Source organism: Hydractinia symbiolongicarpus, chromosome 14 (genome assembly GCF_029227915.1).
Source record: "Hydractinia symbiolongicarpus strain clone_291-10 chromosome 14, HSymV2.1, whole genome shotgun sequence".
Taxonomy (NCBI): domain Eukaryota; kingdom Metazoa; phylum Cnidaria; class Hydrozoa; order Anthoathecata; family Hydractiniidae; genus Hydractinia; species Hydractinia symbiolongicarpus.
In genome coordinates, this window is record NC_079888.1 from 7,680,935 (window position 1) to 7,703,097 (window position 22,163).

Genomic DNA, 22,163 nt, shown 5'->3' on the forward strand with positions numbered 1-22,163 from the left:
TAATTCGTTATTAGGTTCCGCCATTAAAGCCGTCTTGGACTTACACAACAATTGACCACGCCTAAGATTACTTAAAATTGGGCCACTCGCGTAATCCAACTGTTTGGGCTGGTAAACACTTACGTGAGTCAAAACAGGTTCAGAAATATTAGCTTTCCATAAAGTAGACGTGGTACAGAAACAGACGAGGTGGCCGAGTGGTTAAGGCGATGGACTGCTAATCCTTCGGGCTCTGCCCGCGTGGGTTCGAATCCCATCTTCGTCGCACATTCGGTTCTATGGTGTAATGGTTAGCACTCTGGACTTTAAATCCCGCGATCCGAATTCAAATCTCGGTAGAATGTGACTTTCTTTCTGAACTCTGATTTAATCTTTTGTTTAAAAAATACGTGAGGAAAGGCTAATTTAGTTAAAATTGACTAAGCCATATTTGAATGCTTTCAAGTCATTTCTTCAACATTTGCCAGGTTTATGGCAGAACTCATGCTTAGAGGAGAATTGGTGATTTCCCCGGCGCGTTCGTAATGCAATTAAAGGTTTATCAGAAAACGCCCAACGTGGGGCTCGAACCCACGACCCTGAGATTAAGAGTCTCATGCTCTACCGACTGAGCTAGCCGGGCTGATTTGTTATTAGGTTCCGTTATTAAAGCTGTCTTGGACTTACACAACAATTGACCACGCCTAAGATTACTTAAAATTGGGCCACTCGTGTAATCCTACTGTTTGGGCTGGTAAAAGGTTACGTGAGTCGAAACAGGTTCAGCAATGTTAGCTTTCCATATGGTAGACGTCGTACAGAAACAGACGAGGTGGCCGAGTTGTTAAGGCGATGGACTGCTAATCCTTCGGGCTCTGCCCGCGTGGGTTCGAATCCCATCTTCGTCGCACATTCGGTTCTATGGTGTAATGGTTAGCACTCTGGACTTTGAATCCCGCGATCCGAATTCAAATCTCGGTAGAATGTGACTTTCTTTCTGAACTCTGATTTAATCTTTTGTTAAAAAAATACGTGAGAGAAAGGCTGATTTATTTAAAATTGACTAAGCCATATTTGAATGCTTTCAAGTAATTTCTTCAATATTTGCCAGGTTTATGGCAGAACTCAGGCTTAGAGGAGAATTGGTGATTTCCCCGGCGCGTTCGTAATGCAATTAAAAGTGCAGCAGAAAACGCCCAACGTGGGGCTCGAATCCACGACCCTGAGATTAAGCGTTTCATGCTCTACCGACTGAGGTAGCCGGGCTGATTCGTTATTAGGTTCCGCCATTAAAGCCGTCTTGGACTTATGCAACAATTGCCACACCTTAAATTACTTAAAATTGGGCCACTCGCGTAATCCTACTGTTTGGGCTGGTAAAAGGTTACGTGAGTCGAAACAGGTTCAGCAAAACTTACGCAACAATTGATCACACCTTAAATTACTTAAAATTGGGCCACTCGCGTAATCCTACTGTTTGGGCTGGTAAACCTTTACGTGAGTCAAAACAGGTTCAGCAATATTAGCTTTTCATAAAGTAGACGTGGTACAGAAACAGACGAGGTGGCCGAGTGGTTAAGGCGATGGACTGCTAATCCATAGGGCTCTGCCCGCGTGGGTTCGAATCCCATCAGCGTCGCACATTCGGTTCTATGGTGTAATGGTTAGCACTCTGGACTTTGAATCCAGCGATCCGAGTTTAACTCTCGGTAGAACCTGACCTTCCTTTTTAATTCTGATTTAATCTTTTTTTTGAAAAATACCTGAAGGAAAGGCTGATTTATTCAAAATTGACTAAGCCATATTTGAATGCTTTCAAGTCATTTCTTCAAAATTTGCCAGGTTTATGGCAGAACTCATGCTTAGAGGGGAATTGGTGATTTCCACGGCGCGTTCATAATGCAATTAAAAGTGCAGCAGAAAACGCCCATTGTGGAGCTCGGATCCACGACCCTGAGATTAAGAGTCTCATGCTCTACCGACTGAGCTAGCCTGGCTGATACGTTACTAGGTTCCGCCATTAAAGCCGTCTTGGACTTACACAACAATTGACCACGGCTAAGATTACTTAAAATTGGGCCACTCGCGTAATCCTACTGTTTGGGCTGGTAAACCTTTACGTGAGTCAAAACAGGTTCAGCAATGTTAGCTTTCCATAAAGTAGACGTGGTACAGAAACAGACGAGGTGGCCGAGTGGTTAAGGCGATGGACTGCTAATCCATAGGGCTCTGCCCGCGTGGGTTTGAATCCCATCTTCGTCGCACATTCGGTTCTATGGTGTAATGGTTAGCACTCTGGACTTTGATTCCAGCGATCCGAGTTCAACTCTCGGTAGAACCTGACCTTCATTTTTAATTCTGATTTAATCTTTTTTTTGAAAAATACGTGAGGGAAAGGCTGATTTATTCAAAATTGACTAAGCCATATTTGAATGCTTTCAAGTCATTTCTTCAAAATTTGCCAGGTGTATGGCAGAACTCATGCTTAGAGGGGAATTGGTGATTTCCACGGCGCGTTCATAATGCAATTAAAAGTGCAGCAGAAAATACCCATTGTGGAGCTCGAATCCACGACCCTGAGATTAAGAGTCTCATGCTCTACCGACTGAGCTACCCGGGCTGATTCGTTATTAAATTCCGTTACTAAAGCTGTCTTGGACTTACGCAACAATTGACCACACCTTAAATTACTTAAAATTGGGGCACTCGCGTAATCCCACTGTTTCGGCTGGTAAAAGGTTACGTGAGTCGAAACAGGTTCAGCAATGTTAGCTTTCCATAACGTAGACGTGGTACAGAAACAGACGAGGTGGCCGAGTGGTTAAGGCGATGGACTGCTAATCCATAGGGCTCTGCCCGCGTGGGTTCGAATCCCATCTTCGTCGCACATTCGGTTCTATGGTGTAATGGTTAGCACTCTGGACTTTGAATCCAGCGATCCGAGTTCAAATCTCGGTAGAACCTGACCTTCTTTTTGAATTCTTATTTAATCTTTTGTTTAAAAAATACGTGAGGAAAGGCTAATTTAGTTGAAATTGACTAAGCCATATTTGAATGCTTTCAAGTCATTTCTTCAATATTTGCCAGGTTTATGGCAGAACTCATGCTTAGAGGAGAATTGGTGATTTCCACGGCGCGTTCGTAATGCAATTAAAAGTTTATCAGAAAACGCCCAACGTGGGGCTCGAACCCACGACCCTGAGATTAAGAGTCTCATGCTCTACCGACTGAGCTAGCCGGGCTGATTCGTCATTAGGTTCCGCCATTAAAGCCGTCTTGGACTTACACAACAATTGACCACGGCTAAGATTACTTAAAATTGGGCCACTCGCGTAATCCTACTGTTTAGGCTGGTAAACTTTTACGTAAGTCAAAACAGGTTCAGCAATGTTAGCTTTCCATAAAGTAGACGTGGTACAGAAACAGACGAGGTGGCCGAGTGGTTAAGGCGATGGACTGCTAATCCATAGGGCTCTGCCCGCGTGGGTTCGAATCCTATCTTCGTCGCACATTCGGTTCTATGGTGTATAGGTTAGCACTCTGGACTTTGAATCCAGCGATCTGAGTTCAACTCTCGGTAGAACCTGACCTTCCTTTTTAATTCTGATTTAATCTTTTGTTTGAAAAATACGTGAGGGAAAGACTGATTTATTCAAAATTGACTAAGCCATATTTGAATGCTTTCAAGTCATTTCTTCAAAATTTGCCAGGTTTATGGCAGAACTCATGCTTAGAGGGGAATTGGTGATTTCCACGGCGCGTTCATAATGCAATTAAAAGTAAAGCAGAAAACGCCCAACGTGGGGCTCGAACCCACGACCTTGAGACTAAGAGTCTCATGCTCTACCGACTGAGCTAGCCGGGCTGATTCGTTATTAGGTTCCGCCATTAAAGCCGTCTTGGACTTACGCAACAATTGACCACACCTTAAATTACTTAAAATTGGGCCACTCGCGTAATCCTACTGTTTGGGCTGGTAAAAGGTTACGTGAGTCGAAAAAGGTTCAGCAATGTTAGCTTTCCATAGAGTAGACGTCGTACAGAAACAGACGAGGTGGCCGAGTGGTTAAGGCGATCGACTGCTAATCCTTCGGGCTCCGCACGCGCAGGCTCGAATCACATCTTCGTCGCACATGCGGTTCTATGGTGAAATGGTTAGCACTCTGGGCTTTGAATCCAGCGATCCGAGTTCAAATCTCGGTAGAACCTGACCTTGTTTTTGAATTCTTTTTTAATCTTTTGTTTAACAAATACGTGAGGGAAAGGCTGATTTATTTAAAATTGAATAAGCCATACTTGAATGCTTTCAAGTCATTTCTTCAACATTTGCCAGGTTTATGGAAGAACTCATGCTTTGAGGAGAATTGGTGATTTCCACGGCGCGTTCGTAATACAATTAAAAGTGTATCAAAAAACGCCCAGCGTGGGGCTCGAACCCACGACCCTGAGATTAAGAGTCTCATGCTCTACCGACTGAGCCAGCCGGGCTGATTCGGTATTAGGTTCCGCCATTAAAGGCGTCTTGGACTTACGCAACAATTGACCACACCTTAAATTACTTAAAATTGGGCCACTCGCTTAATCCTACTGTTTGGGCTAGTAAAAGGTTACGTGAGTCGAAACAGGTTCAGCAAAACTTACGCAACAATTGACCACACCTTAAATTACTTAAAATTGGACCACTCGCGTAATCCTACTGTTTGGGCTGGTAAAAGGTTACGTGAGTCGAAACAGGTTCAGCAATGTTAGCTTTCCATAAAGTGGACGTGGTATATAAACAGACGAGGTGGCCGAGTGGTTAAGGCGATGGACTGCTAATCCATTGGCCTCTGCCCGCGTGGGTTCGAATCCCACTTCGTCGCACATTCGGTTCTATGATGTAATGGTTAGCACTCTGGACTTTGAACCCAGCGATCAGAGCTCAAATCTTGGTAGAATCTGATTTTCTTTTTGAACTCTGATTTAATCATTTGTTTAAGAAATGCGTGAGGAAGGGATAATTTATCTAAAATTGACTAAGCCATATTTGAATGCTTTCAAGTCATTTCTTCAAAATTTGCCAGGTTTTGGCAGAACTCATGCTTAGAGGGGAATTGGTGATTTCTTAGGCGCGTTGGTAATGCAATTAAAAGTGTATCAGAAAACTCCCAACGTGGGGTCCGAACCCACAACCCTACAATGAAGAGTCTCATGCTGTACCGACTGCGCTAGCCGGGCCGATTCGTTATTAGATTCCGCCGTTAAAGCCGTCTTGGACTTACGCAACAATTGACCACGCCTAAGATTATTTAAAATTGGGCCACTCGCGTAATCCTACTGTTTGAGCTGGTAAAAGGTTACGTGAGTCGAAACAGGTTCAGAAATGTTAGCTTTCCATAAAGTAGACGTGGTACAGAAACAGACAAGGTGGCCGAGTGGTTAAGGCGATGGAATGCTAATCCATTGGGCTCTGCCCGCGTGGGTTCGAATCCCATCTTCGTCGCACATTCGGTTCTATGGTGTAATAGTTAGCCCTCTGGACTTTGAATTCAGCGATCCGAGTTCAAATCTCGGTAGAACCTGACCTTCTTTTTGAATTCTGATTTAATCTTTTGTTTAAAGAAAACGTGAGGGAAAGGCTGATTTATTTAAAATTGACTAAACCATATTTGAATGCTTTCAAGTCATTTCTTCAAAATTTGCCAGGTTTTTGGCAGAACTCATGCTTAGAGGGGAATTGGTGATTTCTAAGGCGCGTTGGTAATGCAATTAAAAGTGTATCAGAAAACTCCCAACGTGGGGCCCGAACCCACAACCCTACGATGAAGAGTCTCATGCTGTACCGACTGCGCTAGCCGGGCCGATTCGTTATTAGATTCCGCCGTTAAAGCCGTCTTGGCCTTACACAACAATTGACCACACCTTAAATTATATAAAATTGGACGACTCGCGTAATCCTACTGTTTGGGCTGGTAACAGGTTACGTGAGTCGAAGCAGGTTCAGCAATGTTAGCTTTCCATAAAGTGGACGTGGTACAGAAACAGACCAGGTGGCCGAGTGGTTAAGGCGATGGACTGCTAATCCATTGGGCTCTGCTTGCGTGGGTTCGAATCTCACTTCGTCGCACATTCGGTTCTATGATGTAATGGTTAGCACTCTGGACTTTGAATCCAGCAATCCGAGTTCAAATCTCCGTAGAACCTGACCTTCTTTTTGAATTCTATTTAATCTTTTGTGTAAAAAATACGTGAGGAAAGGCTGATTTAGTTAAAATTGACTAAGCCATACTTGAATGCTTTCAAGTCATTTCTTCAACATTTGCCAGGTTTATGGCAGAACTCATGCTTAGAGGAGATATGTGAATTCCACGCCGCGTTCGTAATACAATTAAAAGTTTATCAGAAAACGCCCAACGTGGGGCTCGAACCCACGACCTTGAGACTAAGAGTCTCATGCTCTACCGACTGAATTAGCTGGGCTGATTCGTTATTAGGTTCCGCCATTAAAGCCGTCTTGAGCTTACGCAACAATTGACCACACCTTAAATTGCTTAAAATTGGGCCACTCGCGTAATCCTACTGTTTGAGCTGGCAAAAGGTTACGTGAGTCGAAACAGGTTCAGAAATGTTAGCTTTCCATAAAGTAGACGTGGTACAGAAACAGACGAGGTGGCCGAGTGGTTAAGGCGATGGAATGCTAATCCATTGGGCTCTGCCCGCGTGGGTTCGAATCGCATCTTCGTCGCACATTCGGTTCTATGGTGTAATAGTTAGCCCTCTGGACTTTGAATTCAGCGATCCGAGTTCAAATCTCGGTAGAACCTGACCTTCTTTTTGAATTCTTTTTTAATGTTTTGTTTAACAAATACGTGAGGGAAAGGCTGATTTATTTAAATTTGAATAAGCCATATTTGAATGCTTTCAAGTCATTTCTTCAACATTTCCCAGGTTTATGGCAGAACTCATGCTTAGAGGAGAATTGGTGATTTCCACGGCGCGTTCGTAATACAATTAAAAGTGTATCAAAAAACGCACAACGTGGGGCTCGAACCCACGACTCTGAGATTAAGAGTCTCATGCTCTACCGACTGAGCCAGCCGGGCTGATTCGGTATTAGGTTCCGCCATTAAAGCCGTCTTGGACTTACGCAACAATTGACCACACCTTAGAATACCTAAAATTGGGCCAATGCGTAATCCTACTGTTTGGGCTGGTAAAAGGTTACGTGAGTCGAAACAGGTTCAGCAAAACTTACGCAACAATTGACCACACCTTAAATTACTTAAAATTGGGCCACGCGCGTAATCCTACTGTTTGGGCTGGTAAAAGGTTACGTGAGTCGAAACAGGTTCAGCAATGTTAGCTTTCCATAGAGTAGACGTTGTAAAGAAAAAGACGAGGTGGCCGAGTGGTTAAGGCGATAAACTGCTAATCCTTCGGGCTCTGCCCGCGTGCGTTCGAATCACATCTTCGTCGCACATGCAGTTCTATGGTGTAATGGTTAGCACTCTGGACTTTGAATCCAGCGATCCGAGTTCAAATCTCGGTAGAACCTGACCTTCTTTTTGAATTCTTTTTTAATCTTTTGTTTAACAAATACGTGAGGGAAAGGCTGATTTATTTAAAATTGACTAAGCCATATTTGAATGCTTTCAAGTCATATCTTCAACATTTTCCAGGTTTGTGGCAGAACTCATGCTTAGAGGAGAATTGGTGATTTCCACGGCGCGTTCGTAATGCAATTAAAAGTGTATCAGAAAACGCCCAACGTGGGGCTCGATCCCACAAACCTGAGATTAAGAGTCTCATGCTCTACCGACTGAGCTTGCCGGGCCTCTTCGTTATTAGGTTCCGCCATTAAAGCCGTCTTGGACTTACACAACAATTGACCACGCCTAAGATTACTTAAAATTGGGCCACTCGCGTAATCCTACTGTTTGGGCTGGTAAACAGTTACGTGAGTCAAAACAGGTTCAGCAATGTTAGCTTTCCATAAAGTAGACGTGGTACAGAAACAGACGAGGTGGCCGAGTGGTTAAGGCGATGGACTGCTAATCCTTCGGGCTCTGCCCGCGTGGGTTCGAATCACATCTTCGTCGCACATGCGGTTCTATGGTGTAATGGTTAGCACTCTGGGCTTTGAATCCAGCGATCCGAGTTCAAATCTCGGTAGAACCTGACCTTCTTTTTGAATTCTTTTTTAATCTTTTGTTTAACAAATACGTGAGGGAAAGGCTGATTTATTTAAATATGAATAAGCCATATTTGAATGCTTTCAAGTCATGTCTTCAACATTTGCCAGGTTTATGGCAGAACTCACGCTTAGAGGAGAATTGGTGATTTCCACGGCGCGTTCGTAATACAATTAAAAGTGTATCAAAAAACGCACAACGTGGGGCTCGAACCCACGACCCTGAGATTAAGAGTCTCATGCTCTACCGACTGAGCCAGCCGGGCTGATTCGGTATTAGGTTCCGCCATTAGAGCCGTCTTGGACTTACACAGCAATTGACCACGCCTAAGATTACTTAAAATTGGGCCACTCGCGTAATCCTACTGTTTGGGCTGGTAAAAGGTTACGCAAGTCAAAACAGGTTCAGCAATGTTAGATTTCCATAAAGTAGACGTGGTACAGAAACAGACGAGGTGGCCGAGTGGTTAAGGCGATGGACTGCTAATCCATTGGGCTCTGCCCGCGTGGGTTCGAATCCCATCTTCGTCGCACATTCGGTTCTATGGTGTAATGGTTAGCACTCTGGACTTTGAATCCAGCGATCCGAGTTCAACTCTCGGTTGAACCTGACCTTCTTTTTGAATTCTGATTTAATCTTTTGTTTAAAAAATACGTGAGGGAAAGGCTGATTTATTTAAAATTGACTAAGCCATATTTGAATGCTTTCAAGTCATTTCTTCAACATTTGCCAGGTTTATGGCAGAACTCATGCTTAGAGGAGAATTGGTGATTTTCACGGCGCGTTCGTAATGCAATCAAAAGTTTATCAGAAAACGCCCAACATAGAGTTCAAACCCACGACCCTGAGATTAAGAGTCTCATGCTCTACCGACTGAGCTAGCTGGGCTGATTCGTTATTAGTTTCCGCCATAAAAGCCGTCTTGGACTAACGCAACAATTAACCACACCTAAGATTACTTAAAATTGGGCCACTGGCGTAATCCTACTCTTTGGGCTGGTAAAAGGTTACGCAAGTCAAAACAGGTTCAGCAATGTTAGATTTCCATAAAGTAGACGTGGTACAGAAAAAGACGAGGTGGCCGAGTGGTTAAGGCGACGGACTGCTAATCCTTTGGGCTCTGCCCGCGTGGGTTCGAATCCCATCTTCGTCGCACATTCGGTTCTATGGTGTAATGGTTAGCACTCTGGACTTTGAATCCAGCGATCCGAGTTCAACTCTCGGTAGAACCTGACCTTCTTTTTGAATTCTGATTTAATCTTTTGTTTGAAAAATACGTGAGGGAAAGGCTGATATATTCAAAATTAACTAAGCCATATTTTGGGCTGGTAAAAAGTTACGTGAGTCGAAACAGGTTCAGCAATGTTAGCTTTCCATAGAGTAGACGTCGTACAGAAACAGACGAGGTGGCCGAGTGGTTAAGGCGATGGACTGCTAATCCTTCGGGCTCTGCCCGCGTGGGTTCGAATCACATCTTCGTCGCACATGCGGTTCTATTGTGTAATGGTTAGCACTCTGGACTTTGAATCCAGCGATCCGAGATCAAATCCCGGTAGAACCTGACCTTCTTTTTGAATTCTTTTTTAATCTTTTGTTTAACAAATACGTGAGGGAAAGGCTGATTTATTTAAAATTGAATAAGCCATATTTGAATGCTTTCAAGTCATTTCTTCAACATTTGCCAGGTTTATGGCAGAACTTATGCTTAGTGGAGAATTGGTGATTTCCACGGCGCGTTCGTAATACAATTAAAAGTGTATCAAAAAACGCCCAACGTGGGGCTCGAACCCACGACCCTGAGATTAAGAGTCTCATGCTCTACCGACTTAGCCAGCCGGGTTGATTTGGTATGAGGTTCCGCCATTAAAGCCGTCTTGGACTTACGCAACAATTGACCACACCTTAAATTACTTAAAATTGGGCCACTCGCGTAATCCTACTGTTTGGGCTGGTAACAGGTTACGTGAGTCGAAACAGGTTCAGCAAAACTTACGCAACAATTGACCACACCTTAAATTACTTAAAATTGGGCCACTCGCGTAATCCTACTGTTTGGGCTGGTAAAAGGTTACGCAAGTCAAAACAGGTTCAGCAATGTTAGATTTCCATAAAGTAGACGTGGTACAGAAACAGACGAGGTGGCCAAGTGGTTTAGGCGATGGACTGCTAATCCTTTGGGCTCTGCCCGCGTGGGTTCGAATCCCATCTTCGTCGCACATTCGGTTCTATGGTGTAATGGTTAGCACTCTGGACTTTGAATAGAGCGATCCGAGTTCAACTCTCGGTAGAACCTGACCTTCTTTTTGAATTCTGATTTAACCTTTTGTTTGAAAAATACGTGAGGGAAAGGCTGATATATTCAAAATTAACTAAGCCATATTTTCGGCTGGTAAAAAGTTACGTGAGTCGAAACAGGTTCAGCAATGTTAGCTTTTCATAGAGTAGACGTCGTACAGAAACAGACGAGGTGGCCGAGTGGTTAAGGCGATGGACTGCTTATCCTTCGGGCTCTGCCCGCGTGGGTTCGAATCACATCTTCGTCGCACATGCGGTTCTATGGTGTAATGGTTAGCACTCTGGACTTTGAATCCAGCGATCCGAGATCAAATCTCGGTAGAACCTGACCTTCTTTTTGAATTCTTTTTTAATCTTTTGTTTAACAAATACGTGAGGGAAAGGCTGATTTATTTAAAATTGAATAAGCCATATTTGAATGCTTTCAAGTCATTTCTTCAACATTTTCCAGGTTTATGGCAGAACTTATGCTTAGTGGAGAATTGGTGATTTCCACGGCGCGTTCGTAATACAATTAAAAGTGTATCAAAAAACGCCCAACGTGGGGCTCGAACCCACGACCCTGAGATTAAGAGTCTCATGCTCTACCGACTTAGCCAGCCGGGTTGATTCGGTAATAGGTTCCGCCATTAAAGCCGTCTTGGACTTACGCAACAATTGACCACACCTTAAATTACTTAAAATTGGGCCACTCGCGTAATCCTACTGTTTGGGCTGGTAACAGGTTACGTGAGTCGAAACAGGTTCAGCAAAACTTACGCAACAATTGACCACACCTTAAATTACTTAAAATTGGGCCAGTCGCGTAATCCTACTGTTTGGGCTGATAAAAGGTTACGTGAGTCGAAACAGGTTCAGCAATGTTAGCTTTCCATAGAGTAGACGTCGTAACGAAAAAGACGAGGTGGCCGAGTGGTTAAGGCGATGGACTGCTAATCCTTCGGGCTGTGCCCGCGTGGGTTCGAATCACATCTTCGTCGCACATGCGGTTCTATGGTGTAATGGTTAGCACTCTGGACTTTGAATCCAGCGATCCGAGTTCAACTCTCGGTAGAACCTGACCTTCTTTTTGAATTCTGATTTAATCTTTTGTTTGAAAAATACGTGAGGGAAAGGCTGATATATTCAAAATTAACTAAGCCATATTTTCGGCTGGTAAAAAGTTACGTGAGTCGAAACAGGTTCAGCAATGTTAGCTTTTCATAGAGTAGACGTCGTACAGAAACAGACGAGGTGGCCGAGTGGTTAAGGCGATGGACTGCTAATCCTTCGGGCTCTGCCCGCGTGGGTTCGAATCACATCTTCGTCGCACATGCGGTTCTATGGTGTAATGGTTAGCACTCTGGACTTTGAATCCAGCGATCCGAGATCAAATCTCGGTAGAACCTGACCTTCTTTTTGAATTCTTTTTTAATCTTTTGTTTAACAAATACGTGAGGGAAAGGCTGATTTATTTAAAATTGAATAAGCCATATTTGAATGCTTTCAAGTCATTTCTTCAACATTTTCCAGGTTTATGGCAGAACTTATGCTTAGTGGAGAATTGGTGATTTCCACGGCGCGTTCGTAATACAATTAAAAGTGTATCAAAAAACGCCCAACGTGGGGCTCGAACCCACGACCCTGAGATTAAGAGTCTCATGCTCTACCGACTTAGCCAGCCGGGTTGATTCGGTAATAGGTTCCGCCATTAAAGCCGTCTTGGACTTACGCAACAATTGACCACACCTTAAATTACTTAAAATTGGGCCACTCGCGTAATCCTACTGTTTGGGCTGGTAACAGGTTACGTGAGTCGAAACAGGTTCAGCAAAACTTACGCAACAATTGACCACACCTTAAATTACTTAAAATTGGGCCAGTCGCGTAATCCTACTGTTTGGGCTGATAAAAGGTTACGTGAGTCGAAACAGGTTCAGCAATGTTAGCTTTCCATAGAGTAGACGTCGTAACGAAAAAGACGAGGTGGCCGAGTGGTTAAGGCGATGGACTGCTAATCCTTCGGGCTGTGCCCGCGTGGGTTCGAATCACATCTTCGTCGCACATGCGGTTCTATGGTGTAATGGTTAGCACTCTGGACTTTGAATCCAGCGATCCGAGTTCAACTCTCGGTAGAACCTGACCTTCTTTTTGAATTCTGATTTAATCTTTTGTTTGAAAAATACGTGAGGGAAAGGCTGATATATTCAAAATTAACTAAGCCATATTTTCGGCTGGTAAAAAGTTACGTGAGTCGAAACAGGTTCAGCAATGTTAGCTTTTCATAGAGTAGACGTCGTACAGAAACAGACGAGGTGGCCGAGTGGTTAAGGCGATGGACTGCTAATCCTTCGGGCTCTGCCCGCGTGGGTTCGTATCACATCTTCGTCGCACATGCGGTTCTATGGTGTAATGGTTAGCACTCTGGACTTTGAATCCAGCGATCCGAGATCAAATCTCGGTAGAACCTGACCTTCTTTTTGAATTCTTTTTTAATCTTTTGTTTAACAAATACGTGAGGGAAAGGCTGATTTATTTAAAATTGACTAAGCCATATTTGAATGCTTTCAAGTCATTTCTTCAACATTTGCAAGGTTTATGGCAGAACTCATGCTTAGAGGAGAATTGGTGATTTCCACGGCGCGTTCGTAATGCAATTAAAAGTGTATCAAAAAACGCCCAACGTGGGGCTCGAACCCACGACCCTGAGATTAAGAGTCTCATGCTCTACCGACTTAGCCAGCCGGGTTGATTCGGTATTAGGTTCCGCCATTAAAGCCGTCTTGGACTTACGCAACAATTGACCACACCTTAAATTACTTAAAATTGGGCCACTCGCGTAATCCTACTGTTTGGGCTGGTAACAGGTTACGTGAGTCGAAACAGGTTCAGCAAAACTTACGCAACAATTGACCACACCTTAAATTACTTAAAATTGGGCCAGTCGCGTAATCCTACTGTTTGGGCTGATAAAAGGTTACGTGAGTCGAAACAGGTTCAGCAATGTTAGCTTTCCATAGAGTAGACGTCGTAACGAAAAAGACGAGGTGGCCGAGTGGTTAAGGCGATGGACTGCTAATCCTTCGGGCTGTGCCCGCGTGGGTTCGAATCACATCTTCGTCGCACATGCGGTTCTATGGTGTAATGGTTAGCACTCTGGACTTTGAATCCAGCGATCCGAGTTCAAATCTTGGTAGAACCTGACCTTTTTTTTGAATTCTTTTTTAATCTTTTGTTTAACAAATACGTGAGGGAAAGGCTGATTTATTTAAAATTGACTAAGCCATATTTGAATGCTTTCAAGACATTTCTTCAACATTTGCAAGGTTTATGGCAGAACTCATGCTTAGAGGAGAATTGGTGATTTCCACGGCGCGTTCGTAATGCAATTAAAAGTGTATCAGAAAACGCCCAACGTGGGGCTCGAACCCACGACCCTGAGATTAAGAGTCTCATGCTCTACCGACTGAGCTAGCCGGGCTGATTCGTTATTAGGTTCCGCCATTAAAGCCGTCTTGGACTTACGCAACAATTGACCACACCTAAGATTACTTATAATTGGGCCACTCGCGTAATCCTACTGTTTGGGCTGGTAAGAGGTTACGTGAGTCGAAACTGGTTCAGCAATGAAAGCTTTCCATAAAGTAGACGTGGTACAGTAACAGACGAGGTGGCCAAGTGGTTAAGGCGATGGTCTGTTAATCCATTGGGCGCTGCTCGAGTGGGTTCGAATCCCATCTTCATCGCACATTCGGTTCTATGGTGTAATGGTTAGCACTCTGGACTTTGAATCCAGCGATCCGAGATCAAATCTCGGTAGAACCTGACCTTCTTTTTGAATTCTTTTTTAATCTTTTGTTTAACAAATACGTGAGGGAAAGGCTGATTTATTTAAAATTGAATAAGCCATATTTGAATGCTTTCAAGTCATTTCTTCAACATTTTCCAGGTTTATGGCAGAACTTATGCTTAGTGGAGAATTGGTGATTTCCACGGCGCGTTCGTAATACAATTAAAAGTGTATCAAAAAACGCCCAACGTGGGGCTCGAACCCACGACCCTGAGATTAAGAGTCTCATGCTCTACCGACTTAGCCAGCCGGGTTGATTCTGTATTAGGTTCCGCCATTAAAGCCGTCTTGGACTTACGCAACAATTGACCACACCTTAAATTACTTAAAATTGGGCCACTCGCGTAATCCTACTGTTTGGGCTGGTAAGAGGTTACGTGAGTCGAAACTGGTTCAGCAATGATAGCTTTACATAAAGTAGACGTGGTACAGTAACAGACGAGGTGGCCAAGTGGTTAAGGCGATGGTCTGTTAATCCATTGGGCGCTGCTCGAGTGGTTTCGAATCCCATCTTCATCGCACATTCGGTTCTATGGTGTAATGGTTAGCACCCTGGACTTTGAATCCCGCGATCCGAATTCAAATCTCGGTAGAATGTGACTTTCTTTCTGAACTCTGATTTAAACATTTGTTTGAAAAATACGTGAGGAAGGGATGATTTATCTAAAATTGACTAAACCATATTTGAAAGCTTTCAAGACATTTCTTCAGCATTTGCCAGGTTTATGGCAGAACTCATGCTTAGAGGAGAATTAGTGATTTCCATGGCGCGTTCGTAATGCAATTAAAAGTGTATCAGAAAACGCCCAACGTGAGGCTCGAAACCACGACCCTGAGATTAAGAGTGTCATGCTCTACCGACTGAGCTACCCGGGCTGATTTGTTATTAGGTTCCGCCTATAAAGCCGTCATGGACTTACGCAACAATTGACCACACCTAAGATTACATAAAATTGGGCCACTCGCGTAATCCTACTGTTTGGGCTGGTAAAAGGTTACGTGTGGCGAAACAGGTTCCGCAATGTTAGCTTTCCATAAAGTAGACGTGGTACAGAAACAGGCGAGGTGGCCGAGTGGTTAAGGCGATGGACTGCTAATCCGTTGGGCTCTGCCCGCGTGGGTTCGAATCCCATCTTCGTCGCACATTTGGTTCTATGGTGTAATGTTTAGCACTCTGGACTTTGAATCCAGCGATCCGAGTTCAAATCTCGGTAGAACCTGACCTTCTCTTTGAATTCTGATTTATTCTTTTGTTAAAAAAATACGTGAGAGAAAGGCTGATTTATTTAAAATTGACAAAGCCATATTTGAATGCTTTCAAGTCATTTCTTCAATATTTGCCAGGTTTATGGCAGAACTCAGGCTTAGAGGAGAATTGGTGATTTCCCCGGCGCGTTCGTAATGCAATTAAAAGTGCAGCAGAAAACGCCCAACGTTGGGCTCGAATCCACGACCCTGAGATTAAGCGTTTCATGCTCTACCGACTGAGCTAGCCGGGCTGATTCGTTATTAGGTTCCGCCATTAAAGCCGTCTTGGACTTATGCAACAATTGACCACACCTTAAATTACTTAAAATTGGGCCAGTCGCGTAATCCTACTGTTTGGGCTGGTAAAAGGTTACGTGTGTCGAAACAGGTTCAGCAATGTTAGCTTTCCATAAAGTAGACGTGGTACAGAAACAGACGAGGTGGCCGAGTGGTTAAGGCGATGGACTGCTAATCCGTTGGGCTCTTCCCGCGTGGGTTCGAATCCCATCTTCGTCGCACATTCGGTTCTATGGTGTAATGTTTAGCACTCTGGACTTTGAATCCAGCCATCCGAGTTCAACTCTCGGTAGAACCTGACCTTCTTTTTGAATTCTGATTTAATCCTTTGTTTCAAAAATACGTGAGGGAAAGGCTGATATATTCAAAACTAACTAAGCCATATTTGAATGCTTTCAAGTCATTTCTTCAAAATTTGCCAGCTTTATGGCAGAACTCATGCTTAGAGGGGAATTGGTGATTTCCACGCCGCGTTCATAATGCAATTAAAAGTGCAGCAGAAAACGCCCAACGTTGTGCTTGAACCCACGACCCTGAGATTAAGAGTCTCATGCTCTACCGACTGAGCTAGCCGGGCTGATTCGTTATTAGGTTCCGCCATTAAAGCCGTCTTGGACTTACGCAACAATTGACCACACCTAAGATTACTTAAAATTGGGCCACTCGCGTAATCCTACTGTTTGGGCTGGTAAGAGGTTGCGTGAGTCGAAACTGGTTCAGCAATGATAGCTTTCCATAAAGTAGACGTGGTACAATAACAGACGAGGTGGCCAAGTGGTTAAGGCGATGGTCTGTTAATCCATTGGGCGCTGCTCGAGTGGTTTCGAATCCCATCTTCATCGCACATTCGGTTCTATGGTGTAATGGTTAGCACCCTGGACTTTGAATCCCGCGATCCGAATTCAAATCTCGGTAGAATGTGACTTTCTTTCTGAACTCTGATTTAAACATTTGTTTGAAAAATACGTGAGGAAGGGATGATTTATCTAAAATTGACTAAACCATATTTGAAAGCTTTCAAGACATTTCTTCAGCATTTGCCAGGTTTATGGCAGAACTCATGCTTAGAGGAGAATTAGTGATTTCCATGGCGCGTTCGTAATGCAATTAAAAGTGTATCAGAAAACGCCCAACGTGAGGCTCGAAACCACGACCCTGAGATTAAGAGTGTCATGCTCTACCGACTGAGCTAGCCGGGCTGATTTGTTATTAGGTTCCGCCTATAAAGCCGTCATTGACTTACGCAACAATTGACCACACCTAAGATTACATAAAATTGGGCCACTCGCGTAATCCTACTGTTTGGGCTGGTAAAAGGTTACGTGTGGCGAAACAGGTTCAGCAATGTTAGCTTTCCATAAAGTAGACGTGGTACAGAAACAGGCGAGGTGGCCGAGTGGTTAAGGCGATGGACTGCTAATCCGTTGGGCTCTGCCCGCGTGGGTTCGAATCCCATCTTCGTCGCACATTTGGTTCTATGGTGTAATGTTTAGCACTCTGGACTTTGAATCCAGCGATCCGAGTTCAAATCTCGGTAGAACCTGACCTTCTCTTTGAATTCTGATTTATTCTTTTGTTAAAAAAATACGTGAGAGAAAGGCTGATTTATTTAAAATTGACTAAGCCATATTTGAATGCTTTCAAGTCATTTCTTCAATATTTGCCAGGTTTATGGCAGAACTCAGGCTTAGAGGAGAATTGGTGATTTCCCCGGCGCGTTCGTAATGCAATTAAAAGTGCAGCAGAAAACGCCCAACGTGGGGCTCGAATCCACGACCCTGAGATTAAGCGTTTCATGCTCTACCGACTGAGCTAGCCGGGCTGATTCGTTATTAGGTTCCGCCATTAAAGCCGTCTTGGACTTATGCAACAATTGACCACACCTTAAATTACTTAAAATTGGGCCAGTCGCGTAATCCTACTGTTTGGGCTAGTAAAAGGTTACGCAAGTCAAAGCAGATTCAGCAATTTTAGATTTCAATAAAGTAGACGTGGTACAGAAACAGACGAGGTGGCCGAGTGGTTAAGGCGATGGACTGCTAATCCATTGGGCTCTGCCAGCGTGGGTTCGAATCCCATCTTCGTCGCACATTCGGTTCTATGGTGTAATGGTTAGCACTCTGGACTTTGAATCCAGCCATCCGAGTTCAACTCTCGGTAGAACCTGACCTTCTTTTTGAATTCTGATTTAATCTTTTGTTTGAAAAATACGTGAGGGAAAGGCTGATATATTCAAAATTAACTAAGCCATATTTGAATGCTTTCAAGTCATTTCTTCAAAATTTGCCAGCTTTATGGCAGAACTCATGCTTAGAGGGGAATTGGTGATTTCCACGCCGCGTTCATAATGCAATTAAAAGTGCAGCAGAAAACGCCCAACGTTGTGCTTGAACCCACGACCCTGAGATTAAGAGTCTCATGCTCTACCGACTGAGCTAGCCGGGCTGATTCGTTATTAGGTTCCGCCATTAAAGCCGTCTTGGACTTACGCAACAATTGACCACACCTTACATTACTTAAAATTGGGCCACTCGCGTAATCCTACTGTTTGGGCTGGTAAAAGGTTACGTGAGTCGAAACAGGTTCAGCAATGTTAGCTTTCCATAGAGTAGACGTCGTACAGAAACAGACAAGGTGGCCGAGTGGTTAAGGCGATGGACTGCTAATCCTTCGGGCTCTGTCCGCGTGGGTTCGAATCACATCTTCGTCGCCCATGTGTTTCTATGGTGTAATGGTTAGCACTCTGGACTTTGAATCCAGCGATCCGAGTTCAAATCTCGGTAGAACCTGACCTTCTTTTCGAATTCTTTTTTAATCTTTTGTTTAACAAATACGTGAGGGAAAGGCTGATTTGTTTAAAATTGACTAAGCCATATTTGAATGCTTTCAAGTCATTTCTTCAACATTTGCCAGGTTTATGGCAAAACTCATGCTTAGAGGAGAATTGATGATTTCCACGGCGCGTTCGTAATGCAATTAAAAGTGTATCAGAAAACGCCCAACGTGGGGCTCGAACCCACGACCCTGAGATTAAGAGTCTCATGCTCTACCGACTGAGCTAGCCGGGCTGATTCGTTATTAGGTTCCGCCATTAAAGCCGTCTTGGACTTACGCAACAATTGACCACACCTAAGATTACTTAAAATTGGGCCACTCGCGTAATCCTACTGTTTGGGCTGGTAAAAGGTTACGTGTGTCGAAACAGGTTCAGCAATGTTAGCTTTCCATAAAGTAGACGTGGTACAGAAACAGACGAGGTGGCCGAGTGGTTAAGGCGATGGACTGCTAATCCGTTGGGCTCTTCCCGCGTGGGTTCGAATCCCATCTTCGTCGCACATTCGGTTCTATGGTGTAATGTTTAGCACTCTGGACTTTGAATCCAGCCATCCGAGTTCAACTCTCGGTAGAACCTGACCTTCTTTTTGAATTCTGATTTAATCCTTTGTTTGAAAAATACGTGAGGGAAAGGCTGATATATTCAAAACTAACTAAGCCATATTTGAATGCTTTCAAGTCATTTCTTCAAAATTTGCCAGCTTTATGGCAGAACTCATGCTTAGAGGGGAATTGGTGATTTCCACGCCGCGTTCATAATGCAATTAAAAGTGCAGCAGAAAACGTCCAACGTTGTGCTTGAACCCACGACCCTGAGATTAAGAGTCTCATGCTCTACCGACTGAGCTAGCCGGGCTGATTCGTTATTAGGTTCCGCCATTAAAGCCGTCTTGGACTTACGCAACAATTGACCACACCTTACATTACTTAAAATTGGGCCACTCGTGTAATCCTACTGTTTGGGCTGGTAAAAGGTTACGTGAGTCGAAACAGGTTCAGCAATGTTAGCTTTCCATAGAGTAGACGTCGTACAGAAACAGACAAGGTGGCAGAGTGGTTAAGGCGATGGACTGCTAATCCATTGGGCTCTGCCCGCGTGGGTTCGAATCCCATCTTCGTCGCACATTCGGTTCTATGGTGTAATGGTTAGCCCTCTGGACTTTGAATCCAGCGATCCGAGTTGAAATCTCGGTAGAACCTGACCTTCTTTTGGAATTCTTTTTTAATCTTTTGTTTAACAAATACGTGAGGGAAAGGCTGATTTATTTAAAATTGACTAAGCCATATTTGAATGCTTTCAAGTCATTTCTTCAACATTAGCCAGGTTTATGGCAGAACTCATGCTTAGAGGAGAATTGGTGATTTCCACGGCGCGTTCGTAATGCAATTAAAAGTGTATCAGAAAACGCCCAACGTGGGACTCGAACCCACAACCCTGAGATTAAGAGTCTCATGCTCTACCGACTGAGCTAGCCGGGCTGATTCGTTATTAGGTTCCGCCATTAAAGCCGTCTTGGACTTACGCAACAATTGACCACACCTTACATTACTTAAAATTGGGCCACTCGTGTAATCCTACTGTTTGGGCTGGTAAAAGGTTACGTGAGTCGAAACAGGTTCAGCAATGTTAGCTTTCCATAGAGTAGACGTCGTACAGAAACAGACAAGGTGGCCGAGTGGTTAAGGCGATGGACTGCTAATCCTTCGAGCTCTATCCGCGTGGGTTCGAATCACATCTTCGTCGCACATGTGGTTCTATGGTGTAATGGTTAGCACTCTGGGCTTTGAATCCAGCGATCCGAGTTCAAATCTCGGTAGAACCTGACCTTCTTTTCGAATTCTTTTTTAATCTTTTGTTTAACAAATACGTGAGGGAAAGGCTGATTTATTTAAAATTGACTAAGCCATATTTGAATGCTTTCAAGTCATTTCTTCAACATTAGCCAGGTTTATGGCAGAACTCATGCTTAGAGGAGAATTGGTGATTTCCACGGCGCGTTCGTAATGCAATTAAAAGTGTATCAGAAAACGCCCAACGTGGGACTCGAACCCACGACCCTGAGATTAAGAGTCTCATGCTCTACCGACTGAGCTAGCCGGGCTGATTCGTTATTAGGTTCCGCCATTAAAGCCGTCTTGGACTTACGCAACAATTGACCACACCTTACATTACTTAAAATTGGGCCACTCGTGTAATCCTACTGTTTGGGCTGGTAAAAGGTTACGTGTGTCGAAACAGGTTCAGCAATGTTAGCTTTCCATAAAGTAGACGTGGTACAGAAACAGACGAGGTGGCCGAGTGGTTAAGGCGATGGACTGCTAATCCGTTGGGCTCTGCCCGCGTGGGTTCGAATCCCATCTTCGTCGCACATTCGGTTCTATGGTGTAATGTTTAGCACTCTGGACTTTAAATCCAGCGATCCGAGTTCAAATCTCGGTAGAACCTTACCTTCTCTTTGAATTCTGATTTAATCTTTTGTTAAAAAAATACGTGAGGGAAAGGCTGATTTATTTAAAATTGACTAAGCCATATTTGAATGCTTTCAAGTCATTTCTTCAACATTTGCCAGGTTTATGGCAGAACTCAGGCTTAGAGGAGAATTGGTGATTTCCACGGCGCGTTCGTAATGCAATTAAAAGTGTATCAGAAAACGCCCAACGTGGGGCTCGAACCCACGACCCTGAGATAAAGAGTCTCATGCTCTACCGACTGAGCTAGCCGGGCTGATTCGTTATTAGGTTCCGCCATTAAAGCCGTCTTGGACTTACGCAACAATTGACCACACCTAAGATTTCTTAAAATTGGGCCACTGGCGTAATCCTACTGTTTGGGCTGGTAAAAGGTTACGTGTGTCGAAACAGGTTCAGCAATGTTAGCTTTCCATAAAGTAGACGTGGTACAGAAACAGACGAGGTGGCCGAGTGGTTAAGGCGATGGACTGCTAATCCGTTGGGCTCTGCCCGCGTGGGTTCGAATCCCATCTTCGTCGCACATTCGGTTCTATGGTGTAATGTTTAGCACTCTGGACTTTAAATCCAGCGATCCGAGTTCAAATCTCGGTAGAACCTTACCTTCTCTTTGAATTCTGATTTAATCTTTTGTTAAAAAAACACGTGAGGGAAAGGCTGATTTATTTAAAATTGACTAAGCCATATTTGAATGCTTTCAAGTCATTTCTTCAACATTTGCCAGGTTTATGGCAGAACTCATGCTTAGAGGGGAATTGGTGATTTCTAAGGCGCGTTGGTAATGCAATTAAAAGTGTATCAGAAAAATCCCAACGTGGGGCCCGAACCCACAACCCTACGATGAAGACTCTCATGCTGTACCGACTGCGCTAGCCGGGCCGATTCGTTATTAGATTCCGCCGTTAAAGCCGTCTTGGACTTACGCAACAATTGACCACGCCTAAGATTATTTAAAATTGGGCCACTCGCGTAATCCTACTGTTTGAGCTGGTAAAAGGTTACGTGAGTCGAAACAGGTTCAGAAATGTTAGCTTTCCATA

General features: G+C 43.9%; 49 non-coding genes across 49 annotated transcripts; 33 read left to right on the plus strand and 16 right to left on the minus strand.

Moving 5' to 3' along the window:
* Positions 1-183: 183 nt before the first annotated feature.
* Trnas-gcu (transfer RNA serine (anticodon GCU)) lies at positions 184-265 on the plus strand. Its single transcript has one exon. It is a non-coding gene; the product is annotated as a tRNA-Ser (tRNA).
* Positions 266-549: 284 nt separating this feature from the next.
* Trnak-cuu (transfer RNA lysine (anticodon CUU)) lies at positions 550-622 on the minus strand. The gene has a single exon. It is a non-coding gene; the product is annotated as a tRNA-Lys (tRNA).
* Positions 623-1,625: 1,003 nt separating this feature from the next.
* On the plus strand, positions 1,626-1,697 carry Trnaq-uug (transfer RNA glutamine (anticodon UUG)). Its single transcript has one exon. It is a non-coding gene; the product is annotated as a tRNA-Gln (tRNA).
* Positions 1,698-2,159: 462 nt separating this feature from the next.
* Trnas-gcu (transfer RNA serine (anticodon GCU)) lies at positions 2,160-2,241 on the plus strand. Its single transcript has one exon. It is a non-coding gene; the product is annotated as a tRNA-Ser (tRNA).
* Positions 2,242-2,248: 7 nt separating this feature from the next.
* Trnaq-uug (transfer RNA glutamine (anticodon UUG)) lies at positions 2,249-2,320 on the plus strand. Its single transcript has one exon. It is a non-coding gene; the product is annotated as a tRNA-Gln (tRNA).
* A 462-nt stretch (positions 2,321-2,782) lies between these two features.
* Positions 2,783-2,864, plus strand: Trnas-gcu (transfer RNA serine (anticodon GCU)). Its single transcript has one exon. It is a non-coding gene; the product is annotated as a tRNA-Ser (tRNA).
* A 7-nt stretch (positions 2,865-2,871) lies between these two features.
* Positions 2,872-2,943, plus strand: Trnaq-uug (transfer RNA glutamine (anticodon UUG)). Its single transcript has one exon. It is a non-coding gene; the product is annotated as a tRNA-Gln (tRNA).
* A 205-nt stretch (positions 2,944-3,148) lies between these two features.
* Trnak-cuu (transfer RNA lysine (anticodon CUU)) lies at positions 3,149-3,221 on the minus strand. The gene has a single exon. It is a non-coding gene; the product is annotated as a tRNA-Lys (tRNA).
* A 183-nt stretch (positions 3,222-3,404) lies between these two features.
* Trnas-gcu (transfer RNA serine (anticodon GCU)) lies at positions 3,405-3,486 on the plus strand. The gene has a single exon. It is a non-coding gene; the product is annotated as a tRNA-Ser (tRNA).
* Positions 3,487-3,771: 285 nt separating this feature from the next.
* On the minus strand, positions 3,772-3,844 carry Trnak-cuu (transfer RNA lysine (anticodon CUU)). The gene has a single exon. It is a non-coding gene; the product is annotated as a tRNA-Lys (tRNA).
* Positions 3,845-4,394: 550 nt separating this feature from the next.
* On the minus strand, positions 4,395-4,467 carry Trnak-cuu (transfer RNA lysine (anticodon CUU)). The gene has a single exon. It is a non-coding gene; the product is annotated as a tRNA-Lys (tRNA).
* Positions 4,468-6,988: 2,521 nt separating this feature from the next.
* Trnak-cuu (transfer RNA lysine (anticodon CUU)) lies at positions 6,989-7,061 on the minus strand. The gene has a single exon. It is a non-coding gene; the product is annotated as a tRNA-Lys (tRNA).
* A 380-nt stretch (positions 7,062-7,441) lies between these two features.
* Trnaq-uug (transfer RNA glutamine (anticodon UUG)) lies at positions 7,442-7,513 on the plus strand. The gene has a single exon. It is a non-coding gene; the product is annotated as a tRNA-Gln (tRNA).
* A 551-nt stretch (positions 7,514-8,064) lies between these two features.
* Positions 8,065-8,136, plus strand: Trnaq-uug (transfer RNA glutamine (anticodon UUG)). Its single transcript has one exon. It is a non-coding gene; the product is annotated as a tRNA-Gln (tRNA).
* Positions 8,137-8,342: 206 nt separating this feature from the next.
* Trnak-cuu (transfer RNA lysine (anticodon CUU)) lies at positions 8,343-8,415 on the minus strand. The gene has a single exon. It is a non-coding gene; the product is annotated as a tRNA-Lys (tRNA).
* Positions 8,416-8,598: 183 nt separating this feature from the next.
* Positions 8,599-8,680, plus strand: Trnas-gcu (transfer RNA serine (anticodon GCU)). The gene has a single exon. It is a non-coding gene; the product is annotated as a tRNA-Ser (tRNA).
* Positions 8,681-8,687: 7 nt separating this feature from the next.
* Trnaq-uug (transfer RNA glutamine (anticodon UUG)) lies at positions 8,688-8,759 on the plus strand. Its single transcript has one exon. It is a non-coding gene; the product is annotated as a tRNA-Gln (tRNA).
* A 462-nt stretch (positions 8,760-9,221) lies between these two features.
* Positions 9,222-9,303, plus strand: Trnas-gcu (transfer RNA serine (anticodon GCU)). The gene has a single exon. It is a non-coding gene; the product is annotated as a tRNA-Ser (tRNA).
* Positions 9,304-9,310: 7 nt separating this feature from the next.
* On the plus strand, positions 9,311-9,382 carry Trnaq-uug (transfer RNA glutamine (anticodon UUG)). Its single transcript has one exon. It is a non-coding gene; the product is annotated as a tRNA-Gln (tRNA).
* A 535-nt stretch (positions 9,383-9,917) lies between these two features.
* On the minus strand, positions 9,918-9,990 carry Trnak-cuu (transfer RNA lysine (anticodon CUU)). The gene has a single exon. It is a non-coding gene; the product is annotated as a tRNA-Lys (tRNA).
* A 710-nt stretch (positions 9,991-10,700) lies between these two features.
* Positions 10,701-10,772, plus strand: Trnaq-uug (transfer RNA glutamine (anticodon UUG)). Its single transcript has one exon. It is a non-coding gene; the product is annotated as a tRNA-Gln (tRNA).
* Positions 10,773-10,978: 206 nt separating this feature from the next.
* On the minus strand, positions 10,979-11,051 carry Trnak-cuu (transfer RNA lysine (anticodon CUU)). The gene has a single exon. It is a non-coding gene; the product is annotated as a tRNA-Lys (tRNA).
* A 381-nt stretch (positions 11,052-11,432) lies between these two features.
* On the plus strand, positions 11,433-11,504 carry Trnaq-uug (transfer RNA glutamine (anticodon UUG)). The gene has a single exon. It is a non-coding gene; the product is annotated as a tRNA-Gln (tRNA).
* A 257-nt stretch (positions 11,505-11,761) lies between these two features.
* Positions 11,762-11,833, plus strand: Trnaq-uug (transfer RNA glutamine (anticodon UUG)). Its single transcript has one exon. It is a non-coding gene; the product is annotated as a tRNA-Gln (tRNA).
* A 206-nt stretch (positions 11,834-12,039) lies between these two features.
* Positions 12,040-12,112, minus strand: Trnak-cuu (transfer RNA lysine (anticodon CUU)). The gene has a single exon. It is a non-coding gene; the product is annotated as a tRNA-Lys (tRNA).
* A 381-nt stretch (positions 12,113-12,493) lies between these two features.
* Trnaq-uug (transfer RNA glutamine (anticodon UUG)) lies at positions 12,494-12,565 on the plus strand. The gene has a single exon. It is a non-coding gene; the product is annotated as a tRNA-Gln (tRNA).
* A 257-nt stretch (positions 12,566-12,822) lies between these two features.
* On the plus strand, positions 12,823-12,894 carry Trnaq-uug (transfer RNA glutamine (anticodon UUG)). The gene has a single exon. It is a non-coding gene; the product is annotated as a tRNA-Gln (tRNA).
* Positions 12,895-13,100: 206 nt separating this feature from the next.
* Positions 13,101-13,173, minus strand: Trnak-cuu (transfer RNA lysine (anticodon CUU)). The gene has a single exon. It is a non-coding gene; the product is annotated as a tRNA-Lys (tRNA).
* A 381-nt stretch (positions 13,174-13,554) lies between these two features.
* On the plus strand, positions 13,555-13,626 carry Trnaq-uug (transfer RNA glutamine (anticodon UUG)). The gene has a single exon. It is a non-coding gene; the product is annotated as a tRNA-Gln (tRNA).
* Positions 13,627-13,832: 206 nt separating this feature from the next.
* Positions 13,833-13,905, minus strand: Trnak-cuu (transfer RNA lysine (anticodon CUU)). The gene has a single exon. It is a non-coding gene; the product is annotated as a tRNA-Lys (tRNA).
* Positions 13,906-14,177: 272 nt separating this feature from the next.
* Trnaq-uug (transfer RNA glutamine (anticodon UUG)) lies at positions 14,178-14,249 on the plus strand. Its single transcript has one exon. It is a non-coding gene; the product is annotated as a tRNA-Gln (tRNA).
* A 206-nt stretch (positions 14,250-14,455) lies between these two features.
* On the minus strand, positions 14,456-14,528 carry Trnak-cuu (transfer RNA lysine (anticodon CUU)). The gene has a single exon. It is a non-coding gene; the product is annotated as a tRNA-Lys (tRNA).
* An 805-nt stretch (positions 14,529-15,333) lies between these two features.
* Positions 15,334-15,415, plus strand: Trnas-gcu (transfer RNA serine (anticodon GCU)). Its single transcript has one exon. It is a non-coding gene; the product is annotated as a tRNA-Ser (tRNA).
* Positions 15,416-15,422: 7 nt separating this feature from the next.
* On the plus strand, positions 15,423-15,494 carry Trnaq-uug (transfer RNA glutamine (anticodon UUG)). The gene has a single exon. It is a non-coding gene; the product is annotated as a tRNA-Gln (tRNA).
* A 462-nt stretch (positions 15,495-15,956) lies between these two features.
* Trnas-gcu (transfer RNA serine (anticodon GCU)) lies at positions 15,957-16,038 on the plus strand. Its single transcript has one exon. It is a non-coding gene; the product is annotated as a tRNA-Ser (tRNA).
* Positions 16,039-17,201: 1,163 nt separating this feature from the next.
* Trnas-gcu (transfer RNA serine (anticodon GCU)) lies at positions 17,202-17,283 on the plus strand. Its single transcript has one exon. It is a non-coding gene; the product is annotated as a tRNA-Ser (tRNA).
* A 7-nt stretch (positions 17,284-17,290) lies between these two features.
* Trnaq-uug (transfer RNA glutamine (anticodon UUG)) lies at positions 17,291-17,362 on the plus strand. The gene has a single exon. It is a non-coding gene; the product is annotated as a tRNA-Gln (tRNA).
* Positions 17,363-17,824: 462 nt separating this feature from the next.
* On the plus strand, positions 17,825-17,906 carry Trnas-gcu (transfer RNA serine (anticodon GCU)). The gene has a single exon. It is a non-coding gene; the product is annotated as a tRNA-Ser (tRNA).
* A 7-nt stretch (positions 17,907-17,913) lies between these two features.
* Trnaq-uug (transfer RNA glutamine (anticodon UUG)) lies at positions 17,914-17,985 on the plus strand. Its single transcript has one exon. It is a non-coding gene; the product is annotated as a tRNA-Gln (tRNA).
* Positions 17,986-18,536: 551 nt separating this feature from the next.
* Trnaq-uug (transfer RNA glutamine (anticodon UUG)) lies at positions 18,537-18,608 on the plus strand. Its single transcript has one exon. It is a non-coding gene; the product is annotated as a tRNA-Gln (tRNA).
* A 206-nt stretch (positions 18,609-18,814) lies between these two features.
* Positions 18,815-18,887, minus strand: Trnak-cuu (transfer RNA lysine (anticodon CUU)). Its single transcript has one exon. It is a non-coding gene; the product is annotated as a tRNA-Lys (tRNA).
* Positions 18,888-19,070: 183 nt separating this feature from the next.
* Trnas-gcu (transfer RNA serine (anticodon GCU)) lies at positions 19,071-19,152 on the plus strand. The gene has a single exon. It is a non-coding gene; the product is annotated as a tRNA-Ser (tRNA).
* A 541-nt stretch (positions 19,153-19,693) lies between these two features.
* On the plus strand, positions 19,694-19,775 carry Trnas-gcu (transfer RNA serine (anticodon GCU)). Its single transcript has one exon. It is a non-coding gene; the product is annotated as a tRNA-Ser (tRNA).
* A 285-nt stretch (positions 19,776-20,060) lies between these two features.
* Trnak-cuu (transfer RNA lysine (anticodon CUU)) lies at positions 20,061-20,133 on the minus strand. Its single transcript has one exon. It is a non-coding gene; the product is annotated as a tRNA-Lys (tRNA).
* A 272-nt stretch (positions 20,134-20,405) lies between these two features.
* Trnaq-uug (transfer RNA glutamine (anticodon UUG)) lies at positions 20,406-20,477 on the plus strand. Its single transcript has one exon. It is a non-coding gene; the product is annotated as a tRNA-Gln (tRNA).
* Positions 20,478-20,683: 206 nt separating this feature from the next.
* Trnak-cuu (transfer RNA lysine (anticodon CUU)) lies at positions 20,684-20,756 on the minus strand. The gene has a single exon. It is a non-coding gene; the product is annotated as a tRNA-Lys (tRNA).
* Positions 20,757-20,939: 183 nt separating this feature from the next.
* Trnas-gcu (transfer RNA serine (anticodon GCU)) lies at positions 20,940-21,021 on the plus strand. The gene has a single exon. It is a non-coding gene; the product is annotated as a tRNA-Ser (tRNA).
* Positions 21,022-21,306: 285 nt separating this feature from the next.
* Positions 21,307-21,379, minus strand: Trnak-cuu (transfer RNA lysine (anticodon CUU)). The gene has a single exon. It is a non-coding gene; the product is annotated as a tRNA-Lys (tRNA).
* A 183-nt stretch (positions 21,380-21,562) lies between these two features.
* Positions 21,563-21,644, plus strand: Trnas-gcu (transfer RNA serine (anticodon GCU)). The gene has a single exon. It is a non-coding gene; the product is annotated as a tRNA-Ser (tRNA).
* The last annotated feature ends 519 nt before the right edge of the window (positions 21,645-22,163 follow it).